Source organism: Peromyscus californicus, unplaced genomic scaffold, assembly GCF_007827085.1.
Source record: "Peromyscus californicus insignis strain IS unplaced genomic scaffold, ASM782708v3 Scaffold_4__1_contigs__length_199733344, whole genome shotgun sequence".
Taxonomy (NCBI): Eukaryota; Metazoa; Chordata; class Mammalia; order Rodentia; family Cricetidae; genus Peromyscus; species Peromyscus californicus.
The window spans coordinates 142752883-142774475 of NW_026294562.1; the positions used below are offsets into that span (position 1 = coordinate 142752883).

The 21593-nt window shown below is 37.5% G+C and overlaps 1 protein-coding gene across 16 annotated transcripts in view; it reads left to right on the forward strand.

Moving 5' to 3' along the window:
- The window catches only part of LOC128124757 (selenide, water dikinase 2-like), a 168633-nt gene that overhangs the window by 36019 nt on the left and 111021 nt on the right, over positions 1-21593 (forward strand). For 14 of the 16 annotated variants that reach the window (XR_008222957.1, XR_008222956.1, XR_008222958.1 and 11 more), the window contains one exon: positions 1961-7730. The gene's annotated coding sequence lies outside the window, so the exon portion shown is untranslated. Of the gene's footprint in view, positions 1-1960; positions 9639-21593 lie in introns of all 16 variants that reach the window. The other 2 variants (XR_008222960.1, XR_008222959.1) reach the window with 2 other exon arrangements.

Genomic DNA, 21593 nt, shown 5'->3' on the forward strand with positions numbered 1-21593 from the left:
CAATTTAGCTTTAGGCAAATTCTTAGGACAAGTGCATTAGGCAGCCAAATTCCTTGCCAAAATATCACAAGCCTTGTCTATATCCCATTTGATAATAGTAGTCCTATCTAAAAGTTCTTGAGCCAGACCTCTATAATTCACATTGCTCTTAGCACTGCTGTCTTCCAATATCCTCCTAGGACAGTGTATTAAACTCTTTTTATAGCACTATACCACTTTTCTAGTCCAAAGTTTCAAAACATTCCACACCTCTGCAAAAAAATAATAGTGAGGTTCTTCACAGGAATACACCATTCCTGTTATCAATTTCTGTTTTACTTACTTTCTTTTTTTATTGTTTGTTTATTTTTTAAGACAGGGTTTCTCTGTGTAGTTTTAGTGTCTGTCCTGGATCTTGCTGTGTAGACCAGGCTGGCCTTGAGCTCACAGAGATCCACCTGGCTCTGCCTCCCAAGTGCTGGGATTAAAGGTGTGCACCACCACCACCCATCTTACTTACTTTCTTTATTGCTGTAATAAAACACCATGACCAAAGCAGCTTATGAAATAAACAGTTTAATTGAACTCTAGTTCCAGAGTATTAAGTCTGTAATGGCAGAGTAAGACATGGCAGCAAGAACATATGAAATATCACATATTGATCTACAAGCATAAGGCAGAGAGCACACTGGTAATGGTATGAGACTTTTGAAACCCCAAAGCCCACCTCAGGTGACATACTTCCTCCAACCAGACCATGGCTCCTATTCTTTCCCAGATTGTTCTACTAATTGAGGAGCTAAGTACTTAAACATGGAGCCAATAGAGGCCATTATCATTTAAACCATCACAGAAAGGTTTTTGGTAACTGTACTCTTAACTTTATAGAAGTCTTATCTGCATAGAAAATGAATTTTTAATTTCCTGAAATGGATAACATTTGTGTATACTCTACTTAAGTCCATTGACCAAACTGTAAAAAAAGCTAATAACTCGAGTGTTTTTAAAAAACACGTATCTTTGTAGCATTTCTACATCTCAATTTATGTTGTCACTGTGAAGGAACTCTTTGACTTTCTGCTGCTCATGTTTTGTCACTATGAAGGATTTATTTGATTTTTTTCTGCTCCTATCAAATAGACTAAACTCCTACTGAAGGCTGTCTCCATGTGTCACTAGAAAATTACTTTATGTGTGAGACACAATAGAATCTCTAGTAAGTGGAAAATAGAAACCTCACAAGACCTGACAAATAATGTTGTCTGATATAATTGACCTAGAGTTTTAGGCTATAGAATAAAGGTGAAAAGAAGAGAGCACAAAGTCCAAAGAAACCCAAAGTTTCTGGATGGTGGCTGTTACTTTTAACCAGAAGAAGGAGGAGGAGGAGGAGAAGAAGAAGAAGAGGAAGAGAGAGAGGAAGAAGAGGAAGAAGAGGAGGAGGAGAAAGAGGAAGAGGAGGAAGAGGAAGATGAGGAGGAGAAGGAGAAGAAGAGGAAGAGGAAGAAGGATAATAATAATAATAATAGTAAGAAGAAGAAGAAGAAGAAGAAGACACACCAGCATTTGCCTTTCTTTTTTAAAAAAATATTTTATTTTATAATTAATTTAATTTTACATATCAGCCACAGATTCCCCTGTCCTCCCTCCTCCCTCCTCCTATCCCCCAGCCTTCCCCCCCAACCCACCCCTCATTCCCACCTCCTCCAAGGCAAGGTCTCCCCTGGGGAGTCAGCCCAGCCTGGTAGATTCAGTTGAGGCAGGTCCAGTCCCCTCCTAAAGCATTTGCCTTTCTTAAGAAGTTTCAAAATCACTTTTTCTGGCCACAGAATGAATCCCAGCTTCTACCCAAGAGCCTTTCTTCATGTATTATGAAGATCTGTTCTAGCACATGTTGGTATACAGTCAAGTAGTTTCCAGCTCTCTGTCTTCTTAGGATATGTGTTCCTAACCTATCAAATTTCCCTTTTTGTCCTGGCAGATGATACCAGCTGTGATAAGGTGGAAACATAATAGATGGTGCCATCTCTTCTACCAGCAGATTCACCAAGACAGTCTTCACTACACAAGCTGATGCCTTTTTCCTGTGTAGCAGCAGATACCACCTGCAGATAAGAAATGCTTAACTGAGAAATGCTCATGTTGGGATATCATCGATGAAACTTTAATTTGGGCATGGTGACTGTTTCCCTTGCTGCCACTTGACTCAATCCCAGGAGCCTCAGTAGAGGAAATAATATTGCACGAGAAGCTCAAAATGGTGGAAATATTCAGTGCTCCTATAAATATACATTGCTAATTTTAAAAATACGAGATATCAAAAAGAACTGCATGATTAAAAAAAACTCAAAGTATACTTATATGATACATAAATTATGGGCCTTCTCTCTTTCAAGAGATTTGAAAGTTTCCTACAGTTTCCCCCCATTAAGGAAGGGTTATACATGCTCTTAAGCAGATAAATATACGCAAAAATGCGCATACTTTCTGGGGGGACTTCTAGCAGTGGGGCCATATTCTTATGCAAATTGCTACTTTTATTTAAGAGTCTTTTTAATGAGCTTTTCTATTTCAGTACTACATTAATATCTATGTCATTTTTTGAATGACTGCATGACTGCTTTGTAGATGAAATAGAATGAAATGTTTTAAGCATTGCCCATTCATAGACATTTATGTAGGTGCCAAATTTTGTGCAATGAACTGCCATATATATATATGTATACATGTATATATGTATATATATATGTATATGTATACATGTATATATGTATGTATATATATGTTCATATATATGTATATACACACATACATATATTATCAATAATTCTGTATTTGTCTCCTCTATTACAGTAAAATTACCTAGTACTTAAATTATTAAAATTAAGAATATATTAATAGTTAATTTTTTTAAATCATCACAATTACTTTTAAATGTGCTCAATAGCTTTCTCCTCAATGGCAATGCCTTAGAATACCATCCTCATAATCCACATACAATGGATTTTACAAATATTTGAAATCTCTTCCAATGTGTTAGTCCAACCTATTGTCTTAAATTGTATTTATTTTATTTTTGAGTTTGATCATTTTCATGTTTATTAGCCATCTGTATTTTTTGATTTCTTCTTTATGTCAAAGTTTGAGAGTATGTGGAGGTTTTAGTCTCTTTTAAAAATCATATTTATAATTGGGGAAAAATAAGATTTTGGATTGTCAAACATTACATGTTTTTCACACTTTTGAACTTTGTTTTGTTATAAGAATGTGTATAATTGTTACATGTCCAACTATAACCATGTTTGCTTTTATGGCTTCTGAGTTTCATGTCATTTTTGAAAAAAAAAATATATTCTGAGCCCATAAAGCCCCTTTCCTTTGTTAATCCTAATTCTTTTGTGTTTTTTAATTCAAATTCTATGTCATGAAAAGAATTTTGTTTTAAAATCTTAAAGTTGCAAGTTATTTGCCATTACTTATGATTATTTGCCAATAATTGCCCATTTATCTGTAATGCCATCTTGCACATGTGCTGTATTCATCCGTGAATGGCTCCATTTTTGTTCTGTGGGTACGTGTGTCTCTTCTTCTGCCTCCTGTCTCATGTGTCTTCTTGTTGGAAGAAATTACAGTTTAGACTGCAATTTCATCAACCTTAATAAATTAATTTGGGGAAACTGTTTTTAAATATTATTGTCTTCATAATTAAGGACAAGGTATGTCTCTTTTATTAAACATTTGATTACTGTTTATATTTTCACCGTGATGTTGGGTTTTTCTTTTCTTTTATTTGCTTGTTCATTTTTATGTATCTGAAAGTTTTGTTTTGTTTTTGTTTTTGTTTTGTTTTATTTTGTTTTTCAGATTTTGTTTTGTTTGGGGAGGTTAAGTGGCCACGTTACTACTGATTGTTTTCAGAATGTACCCCAAATTCTTTGCAAATATTGATTTTACTCCTTCCAATTGATATTGATTTTGGTTATTTTGATAAAATTTCCCCAGACTGGTACTTTCAGAGCACTTAAAAAATTTGCGGAAATATTACTCACACTTGATTTAAATGATATTTAACGAGTGCTTCTTAGGTTGAATAGCACCTATATTGCTGCTGGTCTATGCTTCCAAAAGACCACCTGAAAGAGCTATGATCAAGCAAAGTTGAGTTTATTAAACTTACTGCAGCAAGGGAAAACACCACCTTAACAGGGTTTAGTAGTGGTTGAAAGGCAAAAAAGAAGGGCCTTTGGATCTGGGTTTCTGTGGTTTAAAGCACAGACATGATTATGAATACATTGTTCAGCATGCGATACTTTAAAATGAATGGGGGTATGGTGAGATTCTTAATGTGCTTCTTGATAATCAAACTGTTATCTAAGTGAGCTGTTTCTCTTAATAGATATTTATAATGACAGAAGAGCTATTGCCTATGAGAGAAATAGAATTTATCAGTTTATAGTTTTGTCTTGCTAAGCAGGACTTACTAGGGTTGGTATCAGGTCTTATTCCCAAAAGGTAAGTTATTTTTTTTTAATGTGAATGGTTTTAAGTATCAATGTAAGATTATAACTTTTAACTCTGAGATATTTGGTATATTCTGTTAGAAAATTCTTCCTTCCATGTTTTATATTTTTCTAAAGAATTTGAATCAAACCTAGGTGGAAGATGTAATTGTTGTTTTTTACCCAAATAATTGTACTATTCTTTTTTGAATTATTAATTGCTGTACAATATTTATTTTTCAATTTTTAGAAATCCTTTTATTCCATGAGTGAGCATACTCTTGCTTAATTCTTTTTATTTACTGCTGAGCTATCGGCACTTAAATTTGATTTGAAATTATTGAGTGTATATCATTATATGAAATTACTTTTCCATTGACTTTTCTTTTCTACTTTGGTGTTAGCATTTCTGATTATGTTTAAACAATGTAGAGAATTTTCTTTATGATGCTCAATGAGTTGGTACCATGATAACTTGAGCACATCAGTGAAATCAGCTGCTGTGCAGTGGTGGTCCATGTAAATAAGGCTGTATAGTTTTGCTCCCATCTTACTAGTTATTGTTTGTTTCATATCTGGTGTCTTCTGTTAAACATTTTTCTCATAGAGGATCACAGTGCACACAGACTTTCTATCACACTGTTTAAACTGTGCCTTTTTAAAGGAGCAAGTTACAAAATGGGTTTTTAGAATTGCCAGGTTTTTCCCTCTCTTCCACAATCAAGACTTTAGCATAGTTTTTAAGTTTATGAAAGGTCCATATATGTATGTGTGTGTGTGTGTTTTCCGTGTGCTTTGCCTCTTTTAGTAAGAAATGCTTAAACACTTGTAAACTATTCATTTCTATTTTTTTCTTAGTAATTAAAAATGTGCTTTCTCATGTACTCTCTGAAATTATAACCATGGAGCAGGAGAGGAAAGGACGGTGAAGTTGTACATGCCAGGGCAAGAGCCCATGTTGCAACATGATTAATCTTCGCTGAATATTCTTCATGTTATTTAAAAAACCATTTTTAAATGAGAGGATGAGTAGGTGGTTTAGTTGTGAGGTCTTGAGTTCAAATCCCAGAACCTATGTTTGAAAAGCTGGATGTGGTGATACATGCTTATAATCTCCTTGCTAGAAATCAGAGCCAGGTTGATCCCTGGGGCTCACTAGGCATCCAGCCCATCTTAATTAGTGGCCTCCAGACCAATGAGAGACCCTGTCTCAAAGCAAACAAACAAACAAAAAACTACAAACATGCTAAGCAATAACAACCACAGTTGTTCTGGCCCTACACCCGGCACTCCCTCCCTCACCATACACACATATGCCTAGGAACTCAAACACACTCACCAAATATTTTTTTAAATGAGTCAGGTAAATCTTAGCAGTTTTTCCTCAGAGACAACTTAAAATGCATTTATTTATTCATTTCTTCCTTAATTTTAGAGAAGAAACACATGTTTACCATAGTTCACATGTATAGACCAGAGGATAACTTGGAGTCAATTCTCTCCTTCCACTATCTAGGTTCCAGGGATTGAGTGCCAGTCACCAGGCTCTGCAGAAAACACATTTACCTGCTGAGTCATCTCACTGGCCATTTTAAATGTATATTTAAATGACTGTGTATATTACAAAATTCATAGTTTACAAAAGTAAATTCAAATAAAACTAATTCTTAATTCCAGCATTGCTGGCCATGCAGTGTCTTCATCTCCATAAAGACAGCTAGTGTTACTGCATCATTCTCTTTGTCTCTGTCTTCCTCTCATTCACACCCCTGTACATCCACCCTCAAATCTCCAAGGTATATGTATGTAAATACAACAGATACTTTTCTATTATTATGTAACTTTCTTTTGTATACTAAAACCATATTATAAATGTTTTAGTATTGTTTTCTTGAGACAGGGTTTCTGTGTATAGCCTTGGCTCTCCTGGAGCTTGCTCTGTAGATCAGGCTGACCTCAGACTCACAGAGATCCACCTGCCTCCACCTCCAGAGTGCTGAGATTAAAGGTGTGTACTATCACCACTTGGCTAGAAGCTTCTTATCATATTTAATAATTTATACCTTTTCATAGGTAAAATCTACATATTTAAGTGCATATATCTTCTAAGTTGCTTGAGGATTTTGTATAATGTATTTTGATCATATTTACATCCTCTTCCAACTCCTTCCAGACCCACTCCCATTTTCTTACTCACTCAATTTCATGGTCTTAAATGTTTTTATGTCGTAAAATATTACCTCTGTCTTAGTTACAGTTCTATTATCATGAAGAAACACTATGACCAAGTCAACTCTTATAAAAGAAAGCATTTATTTGGGGGTTTACTTAAGTTTCAGAGGCTTAGTCCAGTATTATCATGGCAGGAAGCATGGCAGCATGCAGGCAGGTGCTGGGGCAGTAACTGAGAACTATATCCTGATCTGGAGGCAGAGGCAGAGCAAAAATGACTGGGCCTGGCCTAGGATTTTGAAACCTTAAAATATATCCCTAGTGACAAACTGGCTCGAACAAGGCCATACCTTCCCATAGTGTCATTCCCCGGTGACTAAGCATTCAAGTATATGAACTTACCAGGGTCATTCTTATTTACATTCCACTCCCTAGCTCCTATAGGCTTACAGTCATATCATAATAAAAAAAAAATGTGTTTTGTCCAACTTTAAAAGTTCCCATATTCTTTCACATTCTCATCACTGTTTAAGAGCCACAAGTTCAAAGTCTTTTTTGAGTCTCATGGCAATAACTTATCTGTAACCCCCTATAAAATAAAAAATAAACAAGCAAATCACACACCTTCAACATACAGCAGTGCAGAATATACATTATCATTCCAAAGAGGAAGAAACAGAGCATAATGAGGAAATGCTAGACCAAAGCAAAAAGAAAAGCCAGTGGGTAAACTCCAGATTCTGTATCTCCATGTTTGATGTCAAAGCCCTCTCATACCTTCAATTACTTTCAGGTTTGTTGACTGCAACACACTTCACTGATTCCACATAGTTTTCCTTCCAGATATCCCATGACTCTGGCATCTCCAAAATGTTTCATTCTCCCACACAAACCAGGCTTCACCCTCACATCTTCATGCAATGGCCTCTATGATCCTTCATGCGGGGTCACCACTGACACACACCTGGCCTCAGCGACTTCCCTTAGCCACAGAGGGAGATTCCACAAGCCCTTTCTAGTATTCTTGACTTTCAAACCAGAACCATGTGACCAAAGCTTCAAGTTCTGCTGATTGCTGGGGTAAGAACATGGCCTCCCTTTTCAATTACATCTTAATCAGTTTTCTGTTTTTTATGGTTGCCTTTACTGTTTAAGCTTTTTTAAAAGTTCTTTTTCACAACTGGGAAGCTTAGCTGGGTGGGGTCTTGCCCTCAGGACATCATTTCCTTTATTCCATTTAGCATCAGGCTTTTCTTTAAACATTTTGTCTCCTAGAACATAGGACTTAGCTCTATTATATTTTCTGGTAATCCTTTTCTCCTCAAACAATACATTTTGTATTTTTGCTTACTCAGCTTTTTTCTTTTCATTATATATCTGGCCACAAATAAGCATATGGCACAGTAAAAAAATAAGCTGTCTTGAAATCTTCTCTTTGAACACTATTAATGCAAAACTCTTCAGTTTAGCCTCAGACATATTTTCAGAACAAGGGCCCAAACCAGGCACGTTCTTTGCCAAAATATCACAAGGGTGGTCTCTAGTATACTTAACTAATATTCTTCCTCTCTGAAACTTCTTGGATTGGCCCCCTATTGTTCAAATCACCCTCAACCTTGCCTTGCATGCTCCTACTAGGATGACCCATTAAGCTCTCTTAAAGTGTCCAGTGGCTTTTGGGGTCCAAAGTTACAATGTCTTCCACATCCTTCCAAAAAACAGTAGGGTCAGACCTGTCAAAGCAATACCCTAGTCCCTGGTACCAACTTCCGTCTTAGTCATTGTGGAGAGAAACTATGACCAAGGCATCTCTTTTAAAAGGAAGCATTTAATTTGGGACTTGCTTACAGCTTCAGAGGCTAAATCTATTGTCATCATAGCAGAGAACATGATGTCAGGCAGTCAGGCATTGGGGAAGTAGCTGAGGGCTATATTCTAATATTTAGGCTAAGAGGCAGTGTGAGAGAGACTGGGCCTGGCACAGGCTTTTGAAACATCAAAGCTCACACCCAGTGACACACTTCTTCCAATAAGGCCATACCTTTTAATCCTTCTTAAATAGTGTCACTCCCTGGTGCCTAAGCATTTATATATATGAGCCTATAGGGGCATTATTCATCAATTACAACCTCACTACATGGATAAAATATTTATTATTATTAAAGTTTTGCTGGTTATTCTTTCCTGGAAAGCTAATTCTCTAAAGGGAATAGTGTTTTGTTTCCACTAGTATAGATTACTTTTGCCTGTTTTTCAATTAACATGATTAAAATCACAATGTGTGTCTGGCTTCTTATGTGTGTCATAGTGGTATTGACATTCATTTGTGCAGTTCTACCCATAAGGTTTTTAAATATGTTCTTCATAATTTTAATATAATCCATTAGGTGGGCATATTAATAACTTTTTAAATCCAGTCTCCTACTGATAAATATCTGAGTAGTACCTAGTTTTCAGCTTTTTTGATGTTGACATATCTCTGATATAATTATCTAAAAAAGTGGATTTTTTTCATCATAGAATAGAATTTTGCTTAACTTTATAGTTGCCAAAGAATCTTCTAGAATTGTTTTCCTTTCCAATTAATGGTATATGAAACTTCGACAATCCATTGTCAGATACATGGGAAATTGACAATCTTTTAAATTTTTGATAATTTTTATGGTTATCTTTTTCATTTAAAAATCATAATAGGTTTTTTGAATACTTAATGTATGAGCACTGGATCTACCTCACTCTGACCCCACACTCCTCCCCTTCCAGCTGCCCCCCCCTTCTCCAATCCACAATCTCTTTAAAAGCTATTATTGTTGTATGTGTATATACACATGTATATATAACCTACTGAGTACATTTATCTTTACTCATATGTGCATGTGTCCAAGGATGACAACTTGGGAATGGAAAATCTAGTGAGAATTTGTCCCTGGAGGAAACTGTTTCTCCCTCTCTCAGCAGCCTTTAACCTCCTGGATCTCTTTGCTTAAGGTTGGGACCATGTGGAATTTCCCCGGCCTCTCTAACATACCTATTAATATTGGTGTTTTCATTTTATTGGTCTTGTGTCTGGCAACCAAGTTCATGAGAATTCCTAAATGCACTTCCCTATTTAATCTAGAAGATGCTACCTACCCCCAGATATCCAGGTCCTCTGACTCTAACAGTCTTTCTGCTCATTAAGGGAGGGTCTCACTATGTAGCTCAGGTCCAGTTGTCCATGCCTGAATCACTGCATCCAGGGAGGCAGAGAAATGTGGATCTCTAGTGCAAGGTCAATCCAAGTTAAATAATGTCCATGTGAGTGCCAGGCAGTATTTTATCATGACTTTAAAATAAAATTTATTCACTTTATTAGGTAACTTTTCATGAGATTATTCAGTTGAAAATCTATGTAATGCTTATAATTATAGACTAATGGGAAACTTATAAATGTAATAATCTTCATATATTTTATTAAAAATATTTTTTGAAGATTGTACACATTTGTACAATGTATTTTGATCATATCTATCCACCACCACCTTTCTCCAACTACCTCTAATCCCTCCACTACATAGTCCTCTCAAGTTAACACCTTCTTTTTAAAATTTATCAATAAGCCCTGAGTCCAGTTACCATAGTCCATATGCACATGAGTGTGAGGCCTTTCATGTGGCATGAGAAATCGACTGTTAGTCAAATACCCAAGGAACAGTGACTCTTTGTCCCTTAGCAGCCATCAACTGTCATAGTCCTCTGCTAGTTATGAGGACTCAGGGAACCTTCACCATACCTGCTAGGCTTTTGACTGGCTTGTTCTTATACAGGAAACTACAAATGTGTGTAGATGTGAGCAATAGCAATGTTATGTCCAGAACCAGCATTTCACAGTGCTCCAACCCTCTGTTTGCTGGCTCTTATTCTTTCTGCTCAATCTTCCATCATATTGGGGAAGTTAATATAGATAATGCATCCACAGTTGAGTACTTGCAGATACCTATATTTGGTACTTTGACCAGTTTTGAGTTTCTGCATTAAGCATCTCCTATTGTAAAAGGATGTTTTGTGACATAAACTTAAATCAACACAAATATTTAGATAAAAACATAAATATTTAAAAGGCAGTTTGACAACATGGCCATTTAGGAAAACAAGAGCAATAGATTTCCAACAAGGGCATATGGCTTCCTTGGTTATGAGTTTAAAAAGAATGTATTTTATATTTAATTATGTGTATATATGTATATGTGTGATGGGGTTAGAGAGTTATGAGCATGTATTAGGGGTTTCTCTAATGAGCAGAACTGATGGAATGAACACATACATAATATACACATATATAATATACTATAATAAATATAATACAATAAGTATAATATATATATATATATAAAGTAATATATAATAAAGAAATTTATTAGAATGGCATATGGGCTGTGGTCTGAGTATAACAATTGCTGCCTCCTGACAGGAAGGCCAAGGATCCAGTAGTTGTTCAGTCCATATCCAATCTGAAAGCAGTTGATTATCCCTCTGACCCATCCAGCAGGTCAGGTTATTCGAGGGTCTCGAGGAGGGAACCACCTGAAAGCCAATGGGGGTGAGAGAAGAAGGAGACCAGGCGCATAAAGAAAGACAGAGTCAGTCTGAGTCGCGTCAAGGTCTCGTTTATTGGCAGGATGTTGCAGCTTATAAGCAGGATTTCAGGCAGGGAGGGGGAGCAAGGGAAGGAGAGTGGAAAATATTTGAGAAGAAGTCAGGGTGGTCAGGGTGGGGTGTTTCTTTGGTCCCAGACTTCTGCAGCTGGCCGATTACAGTTTATGCCGGGTGGTTTATCTAAACGTACATTTTGCGGTTAGGCCAAGGACGCCCTGTTTTTGCAAGACTCCATGAAGCAGAAAAACTCAAGACATAACAGTCCTGGGTCAAACAGTCCTCGGTCAGGCTCCAACATCCCTCTACCTGTTATACCTCAATTGTACTAGTCAGCAGGCACATGGGACCAAGCAGGCTAGTATTGTAATAGTGAAGGATACATCCACTGAGGTCTTTCCTTCCCAGTCAGTTTGCATTGTATCTTCTGGCACAATGTAAACTAGCCAATAGTGTGTTTCCCTGGTTCATTTTAAGGATGAGTTCTCTACATCCTGCATCCACAATGAGTGGTGTCTTTGGCAATAGGGTCTGACCATGTGGTATGGTGGAAAACCAAGAGTAATGGCAATATCCTTCATTGTTTTGAATGCCTCTGGGTCTCCCTGATTAATAGCTCACATAGAAGTATCCTGTGCCTGGTACTGAGATTGATATTTAATAACCTGTGCCCTCTGGGGAGATCATTTTCCACCTATGTAGCATACTTATGTTTAAAAATGATTTTATTATTATCATTATTGTTATTATTGTTGTTATTATTATTTACATGTGAATGTGTGAATGCATGTATATGTGTGCCTTGTTTGCGTGTGTGGGTGCATGTACCATGACTATGCATGGAGGTCAGAGGACAGCTTCTGGGAGTCAGTTCCCATCCTCAAACTTTAGATAGGTTCTAGAGATTAAATTCAGTTTATCAAGACCATTCAAGACGTGACCAGTTGAGTTATTTGTCTATACTCCCACCCTCTTATGTTTTTCATTCAGTCATTTTATACTAGCATATCATATAATCTCTTATAATATTTTTTTACTTATGGTTATTAAAGTCATGAAATTATGATTAAAATAATTTATTAACTAATATGCAGGGTGGTATCTTCAGTGAACATGAATCCCCACACTCATGAGGAAGACTGTGGCAAAAAAGGTGACCACACAGGGTGGAACATCACAGTGAGTCACAGATCAGGAAGACTGGAAGATTCTTGGTCCAAAGGCTCTCTGGATAGCCTGTCAAGCCTCTGCCTGACTGCCAGACTTTATTCTGGCCCTGCCTCTGCACCCTTCCTGAGCCAGTCATCCTGCAGATGTAATGCTGCAGAGGCAGGTTCCCATGATACTGGTCCTGTTCATGACATCCTATCCCTGAGTGTTGCAGGAGAGAATGGCAAAGGAGGAAAAAAAATAGACACGGACAAATATTAATTGAAACAATAGTAAAGAAGTTACTTTTCAGTGGAGAAAGCTGCCAGACACTATCTTAATCAAGTGACATACATAACAACAGCATGAATAATTTCCACTAATGACATGAAGTAAGGACAACCCAGTAGGAGCGAGTTGGAAGAGAAAAATAGGGTTTGGATGCCATCATATTTCATTCAGTTAATGTATGAAAGTTTTAAAAAACATTTTTAAAAAGCTGACACTTTTTAGTAAATTTAGCTCAAATTCAGAAAATTTACTCTAATACTGACTAAATTAGTTTAAAAGCTCAATTAAATTTGATTCTTTGTGGATTATCTTTTTGACCAGCTGTGAACATGGTTTTTCTACAGGAATTTTTGTCTCACATAATCTTTGTGTGTGTGTGTGTGTGTGTGTATGTGTGTGTGTGTGTGTGTGTGTGTGTGTGTGTGAAAGGTGCTATAGTTTTTTTCCCCAATACTTAAAATTTACAGTGTTATACTAATATGTTGTGATACTTTGCTTATTCCATTTCTGTTAGTTTAACTGTTATATTGTTTTTCCTTTCCTAAAGCTATTTCAAGGCTATGTTTTTCAAACTTACAAAAGTATGCATCTAAAGAGTCACAGGGTTTTGCATCATTACATGATATTCAGCAGCTCTCAACTTTTGGCTCACTTTCTTCTTCCCCATCGCCACCACTTACTAATCTCCAAAGAGACTGGAATTTAGCTGCGCATCTTTAAATAGCCCACTTATTATGAGCTCTTCTTTTTTCTCCCTAGTATTTCATTAGTTATTTGAGAATTTTATATAGTGTATTTTATCATGTTAACCCCCCTTTTTCTTAGTTACTTTTCTATTATTCTGAAGAGACACCATGGCTAAGGCAATTTATAAAAGAAAGGATGTAATTGGGGACTTGCTTATAGTTCCAGGGGGTAAGATCATGGCTGTCATGGCAGGGAACATGGACATAGACAGGTAAGCATGGCACTGGAGCAGTAGCCAAAAACTCACTTCCTGATTGCAAGTTGTCTGGTGTGTTGGCTTTTTGTTGTTGTTGTTGTTGTTTGAGACAGGGTTTCTCTTTGTAGTTTTGGTGCCTGTCCTGGATCTTGCTCTATAGAGGAGGCTGGCCTCGAACTCATAGAGATCCACCTAGCTCTGCCTCCTGAGTGCTGGGATTAAAGGCATGCGCCACCACTGCCCAGCTGTGTTGGCTTTTGAAACCTCAAAGTGCACTCTCAGTGAAATACCTTCTCCAAGAAGGCTACACCTTTTAATCCTTCCCCAAAACAATTGTATCAAGTAGGAACCAAGCATTCAAGTATATGAGCCTTTGTAGTTTATTCTCACACAAACCATCAAATTCCACTCCCTGGACCCCAGAGTCTTGTCGTCATATCATAATGAAAAATGCATTTAATCACTTTCAATTCTCTACAGTCTTTCACAGTCAACACTATTTGAAACTTCAATAAATAACATTTTTTTAAAGGTTCAGTCATCTAAGGCTTAAGTCAATCTTCTAATCATAATCCCATGTAAAACCAAAACCAAACAGCAAATTTCATGCTTCTAATAACACAAAATATATATAAGAAAGGAAAGGGGGGCTAGTGAGGAAATGGTGAACCAGACCAAGGCTGAAACCCAGCAAGGCAATCTCAAAATCCTCTAATTCTCATATATAATCTCAAAGGGTTTAGCTTGCTCCTCAAATCTCCCACTCCTTTCCTATTTGTTGAATGTAGCACACTTCTGTTGTGGGCTGCTTCCACTTTCTATGTCCTTAGCAGACATCCCATGGCTGTGGCATTTACAACATCTTGTGGGATCCAACACAATCTAGGCTTCACCTTCATAGCTTCATGCAATGTTTCCTCTGTGCCTCCATACAGAAACTCTGCCTCCACAAGCCTGACCTCAGCAGCTTTCCTTAACTTCAAGGAAATTTCCACAGCTCCTTTACTGTTGCCTCTGGTACTGTAAAGCCAAAAACACATTGCTGATTTTACCTAGGATTTCCACCAATGTGGTATAAAATCTAGCCCCTCCTGAATCACATTTGTATAAGCTTTGATTTGTTGATGCTTTTCTTTGTTTAATAAGCTTTCCTTTGTTTTAAGAGCAGAAAATTCCCTAGGCAGTTTCTTTTCACAAATTGAAGGATTAGCTGGATGGGGTCTTTCTCTGAGGATACCATTCCCTTTATTTTGTTTCTCCTTATCTCTTTCAGCGCAAACTAAGACTCTAACATTATATTCTTTGTTGTTCTTTTTTTCTCCTAAAATTGTGCATTTCCATTTTGCATTTTATTTTGCCCCTCCTATTTTTTTTATTGTAGATATGCATGAAAGTGACCACTAATAACTTTGCAACTCAGCCAATACTAGATTTTCTTGAAATCTGTTCTGCCAATAATATTAATCCAAAACTCTTCAGTTTGAGGCCCTTAGTGGTCAATAGCTACACAAGAAGTATCTCATTCTCGACACTAGGCTTTATATTTATTTGTTAATCTCTAGTGTCTAGTAGGAACATTGTTAACACATTACAAGGTAACTCAACTGTAATTTTTTATGTATACACACACATATGTATATACATACATACATACATACATAATACATACATACATACATGGAAGTTTCCACAGTAGTAGATTACTATATATGATTTTTTTTTCTAAAAAAAGATATTTAGGCCGGGCGGTGGTGGCGCACGCCTTTAATCCCAGCACTCGGGAGGCAGAGCCAGGCGGATCTCTGTGAGTTCGAGGCCAGCCTGGGCTACCAAGTGAGTTCCAGGAAAAGGCGCAAAGCTACACAAGAGAAACCCTGTCTCGAAAAACCAAAAAAAAAAAAAAAAAAAAAGATATTTAGTATTATTTATCCCTCCCTGTATTTCTTCTTCCATCCTGTCTTCTCTCCCATTCCAAACCTCAATTTAACACTTTCTGCTTTATTTTTCCATTCTAACACTTTATACTGTTTGAAAAAAAAAGAAATAAAAAGGAAAGGAAGGACATGACTGCTCCTAGGTATGGTGGAGGAGAAAGTTTATTGTAGATGTGTGGGAGAGCATAGTCAGAGGCAGATCTGGGAGAGTCCAGAGTGAACATAATCATATTGAACTAGGCCATGTGGGAGAGGGAGAGGGGAGGGGAGAAAGGGGGAAAGGGAACATGTGCAGCACCAAGAGCCAAAAGTCCAAAAAGGGGAGCATAGCCAAAATGTCTGGATTATATAGCGGGGAGCCTCTGGAGGAGGGCAGCTCAGCCTTTGGGCTTGGAGAGTTCAGGTTAGAGGTTGGGTATATAGGGACTGAGGGATGCTGGGTGAACCTGGTAGCCACATCCAGCTTTGAGAAGGTAAATAGGTACCTCAGCTGTGTGTCCCTGGTTTGAAACTTAACACGCCAGCCTTTTGTTGACAATACATGAATGATAATGAACAATGTAACCATCTATGACTGCTTCCTGCTGACAGTGGGGCATTGTAGCTGGGGACCCAAAAATCTGGAATATTGGCTAAGTCTGGGAAAAGCAGGCTGTTTCAGTCCCTCTCCAGGCTCTGCAAGATCTAGGGATATGCAGGCAGCATTTGGAGCAGTTTGCAGACGTTAAGTCTGCGGAACAAATATCCATTAAGGCAAAAGATAAAGTTACATTTAGGAGGAAAATTTTCTTAGGTGTACATTTGAATTTTTTAGGTACATGGTCCTGGTAGGTAGAGGAGGGGAGTCCATCATTGACACTGTTTATACTAAAATCCACATTGTAGAAAAGCCAGCAGACTCACATTTTTGAGTCATAGTAAAAGCTTAAAATGTCTTTCCTATCCAGGAGACTTGGTATATATAGATTAGACAGATTTTTTTTTAGCATAATGAGAAGCACTTTTAAGTCTGTACTTCGATGACAGCTAAAGAGAATTCAAAATTCTTGACTTTGTGACTATGATAATTGTTTCATTTAAAAATGGTGGGTGGTAGTCTTGGTGGATGGGAGCCAAGGGGCATGGCATAAAGTCACTCACACCATGCAGACAGTGCTCATGTAGAGGATTTTATTGGGGGGAAAGGGAGAGAGGGGAGATGAAGAAAGAAGAGGAAGAAGAAGAGACAGAAAAAGCAAAGAGAGGAGGTACAGATGCAGCCTCTTCCAGGGAGAGGGAGGGAGAGAGAGAGAGAGAGAGAGAGAGAGAGAGAGAGAGAGAGAGGTGGTCAGAGCCCACCTCTTAAAGCAGGCATAGCACGTGAACAAATGGGCTACATAAGATAACACTGTCAGGACCCTGAGCAGTCCAAGGTACTTCCTGCTTTGGCTAGGTCCCCAAGGGGCCTGCCAGGTAATGTGTAAATGCTAACAATAATAGTAGTAGTGCATTACCACAACTAGATTAATAGCTTATTAGTGCTGTAGTTTAGCAGCAGAGAGAAGGAATTGCACCAAACAAAAAACTCACATGGGAGGTTTATTGGGAAAAGGGAAAGAGAAAATTTCAGAGACCAACCTTTGGGGAGAAGCTGTGGGAAAGAGAGATGGGAATGGGTGGAGCTTACTTTTAAAGGGGGCTTAGCGCACACACAGGGAATATGTAGTGACATAGTGGCTGTAGGACCCTGGCCTGGCCAGCATACCTGCCTAAATGTTAGGAAGTGCATGCACACAGGGGATGCTGTTAGTGGCTGTAGGTAAGCACCCTGTGCAGGCCAGCATAGTGCCTGAATGCTAACAATCAGAACTCCATTGAATAATGTTAAGACTCTGAACTTTTGAAGTCTTAATACAACAGTAGCTTAGTAGGGGAAAGAAATCTGAAACATTTTTCATTTTCTTATGTACACTTAATTGTTTTCTTATCACAACTAAAGTTTTCACATCCTCAGACCTTACATAAACTTGGATTTACACCTAAAACACCTTTTTAAACCTTAAAACATTTTCTTAGATCCTCACAGCTTAAGCTTTCATATCCTCAGAACTGACATAAACTTTACATCTTTTTTTTCTCTCCAGGCATTCACCATGAGACACAGGTGGTAGATTATTGAGAGCAGTATTGTAAAGTGAGTTTCTTTAAATAAGTGAATAGCAAAAACTTACATTGAAATCTGTTTTGTGGAAATATATATATATACATATATATACATATACATACATACATACACACACACACACACACACACACACACACACACACACACACACACATATATATATATATATATATATATATATATATGGTAACAAGGTAAACTATGCCTAGATCTAGTAGTAGCTCTAGGAAAATGAGGCCTGTGACCTGATTTTTGCATATGAAAGAACTGAAAAGACAGCTGAAACCTTGGGAAATGAGCTGTGTGCTTGCTGCTGCTAAAGTTACAGTTAGTCAATATCCTCAGATATCTGAAAAAGATAAATCATAACTGGAAATATAATCTAAATGGTCTATGTATCAGTTAAAATGACAGTGAACCTTTACCTAGACAGGTTATCTTAGGCTCCGGTGGTCTCCACAGTTTCACTGGGTGCAGTAATTGTAGGTCTTCAGCTGTCACAAAGAGCAGCAGAGGCCTTGGTTTTCAGATTCATGTCTGAAATTTCTGTGGAGGAACAACTTGGGGGACTGATCTTACTTTGGCCAGGCAAAGTAGGGCAATCAACCCAAAAGTGTCCATGGTGTGAATAGATCCATGGCACCAAGCAAGGCATGGGGCAGTGCTTACCAGTGGTTAGTGTTGCCCAAATCCAGGTGGAGTTGTCATGCTCCATCTCTCTTTGGATACTTTAAGGGGTTCCCACAAGGAGGGGTCAGTTCTTTCTATAATGGAAGCTTAAACATTTTAAATGTCATATTCTGCAGATCTCTGAAGTGTTTGAGGACCACCTGTCTATTCGATATATCTGCATAGCCAAATTTTGTTTCTAGTTACTTGTTTTAGGCTTAACTTTGAAAACATATATGGGGGCTATGTAAGGTTTATTCTTGTAATTAATTACATTAGTACTTAGCATAACTACAAGTATCGGTCTGAGCACATTCAAGAACTTGATCATTTATAAAGTGACTGATTATGACCTTGCATTTTTTATTATGCTTAACAGTTTACAATAAATTTGTACCTTTTATAAGACTAAGACTTTACATTCCATCCCTGTTTAAAGTGACTCACCATTAACTTGCATTCCTTAATTATCCTTAACAGTTTACAGTAAGTTAGTAGCTTTCATAAAACTAGAACGTTATGTTCTAGCCCTATTAGGTTTAGCCTCAAAAATAATGATTTTTGAATTGAAGCTCTTCTAGTTCAAAATAAAGCCTTTAATCATAGATACAGTCCATAGAGAGATTGGCAACTTTTTTGAAACTTTTAAAGTGTACCATGAATGAAAATGGGTGCAGTAAAGAAACCAAAAATAGCCACTCCATGGGTAAAAGGGGGAAAAATGTTTATTTCAGACTGCCAAAGGCTGTATCTCAGAAAAGCAAGTAGAAACACAGAGAAAAGCTTTTCAGGGTTAAATGGGAATATGAGAAAGGGGGTTTGTGAGCTGGGGTTGGGCTTGTGAGCAGGGATTAAGCAAACCAAGGGGCAAGTATTTCCCTTGACAAGTTAATAGACACCACAGTCATATGTTAATGGAGAAGGGCCACAAGTTCCTCTTTCCAGGGATAAGGAGAATGACTCCCTTTTAGCAACCAGGAACTTTCTTCAAGCCCCTGAGGGAACTAGAGCCTTTGTCTGAATGGGAAAAGGGACCTTGGAAAAAGGACTTTCTTGGAAGACAAGACATAACATTATAGAATATTGCAGGGTTTTTGTTTGTTTGGTTGTTTTTTTGTGTGTGTGTGTGTGTGGCTTAGTTTATCCAAGTAGCTAAAGCTTGAATGAGCAAAGATGAAGCTATTGACTCACAAATACTAATGTGAGCCTGAGAAGACATTAGGAATTTATAAATCTTGATTACCAAATGTACCTTATTTATCAAGCAAATCTTATTTATTAAATATACCTTATCAAACAAATGTTTCTTACTTAAATTTTCTAGTAGCTGGGTTTTAAACATTTACCAGAGACAAGTAGTTAGACATACATCTTTAATCAACTTCTGTTAATCTGAATAGACCTTCATAACCTTAAAAGTGTATCAGCATATAGAGTATACTGTAAACCAGAGTTGAATCACATGTATAGTATGTTGTACCAAATATAACCTTAATTTTTTTATCATCATACAAAATTCCATACTGATCCAAAATATTTGAGACATTGCTTCCTTAGTCTACAAAGAAATACAATGAAAAACTAAAGGCTCGATAGGACCGAGAAGTCTTATAATTGTTGCTTTATGCCATATAGTCATCTTAAGATGATGAAATCACATACTGTTTAACCTTATTAAGGATAGTTGCCAGCTAAATGGCTGCTTATGTCTTGAAAGCCATCAGTCAATATGAAGGAGAGCCACACAGTTACTATTTAAAACATCTGTCCTCCTAAACAAAGTTGAATCTATGTGTACAATATATTCTAGATAAGAGTTGGATGACATATCCATGTGTGGATACACATACGATGTTGTAGCAAATTACAATTCCTATGTATAGGTTTTAATTATAAGCCTTTTTCTCTAAGTTTTAAGCCACATTTTGTCACAGATTTTACAGATTCTTTAACCACATCCAATGAACTTACAAATCAATTCTAAGATAAAGACTGTTTATGCAGTAGTCTTTAAAGATTACTTGAAAGCAAAGCCCAGAGAAATATTAGAAATAAAAGATTTGAGTGGGAAGTTGTAGAACCTTAGGAATAAGAAACTTTAGGATCATTTGCTTGTGCAGTGACAGAAGTTATTACATTCTGTTACAATTTGAAACTCAGATGTGCCATCTTTGACCATCAAGCTATAGTGAGGCTAAGCCATTTTCAGTAAGACAGTGAGGCTTTAAGAAAATCTGAGTCCAAGAAAGGAATCAAGTCCTAGGAGAAAAGTAGGAAGGGTTACAAAAGAAAAAGAAATCCACCACAGGGAGGCTTAGGCAACTAGGAGATAGAGAAGAATGTCAACCTAAGGGACAAACAGGAATAAGCAGAAATTCCACCAGAGGGAGGATTCCAAATCGAAGGAACCACAAGGACATAGAGAAACTGTGGGACTTAGCAGGCAGCTCCTAGGGGCAGGCAAGGGAACCCGAAACATGTAAGCCTAGGAGGGCAATAGGAGAGATAGAACAGGTAGCTCTGAGCCTGAAAGAAAGCTTCCTGGCACACTGGTGTGGCTTTCATAGTAAAAGTAGACAAAGCAAGGAGCTCTGTAGTGATTATTACCCAGTGGTCAGAGCAAATAGAAAAGAAAATATCTGGAAAGGTGCAAGTGTCTTAGTAAATAGAATTGCCCATGTAGTGGGGCCCTGCAGGACATTGCAGAGAGTATGCCCATGTGGTGGCCAACCCAAAAGGGGCATCGAAGGGAGATGCCCACATTGAAGATGGCCCAAAAGTGCAGAGAAGGGAGATCCCCAAGTGGTAGGTAGTCCAAAAGGGCATAACTGGGAGAGAGGACACTTATTTAGCAGGCAAGGAGAGATAGATGGTTAGTTAAGATCAAGGGAAGAAGCAGCTGAAGAGGCAAACTCTAGAGTCAACTTTTGTGGGTGACAAAAGTCTACAGAAGCAAATGATCTGTACATAACTTCTGAGAGTCAGATCAGCAGCTTTGTTCAGAGCAGCCGAGTTCCTTGGGCAGGGAATTCATTTAAATTATTCCCGGGTTTCAGCACCAGATGTATGAAAAAAAAAAAAAGAAAGAAAAAGGAAAAGAATGGACATGACTGCTCCTAGGAATGGTGGAGGCGAAGTTTATTATAGATGTGTGGGAGAAC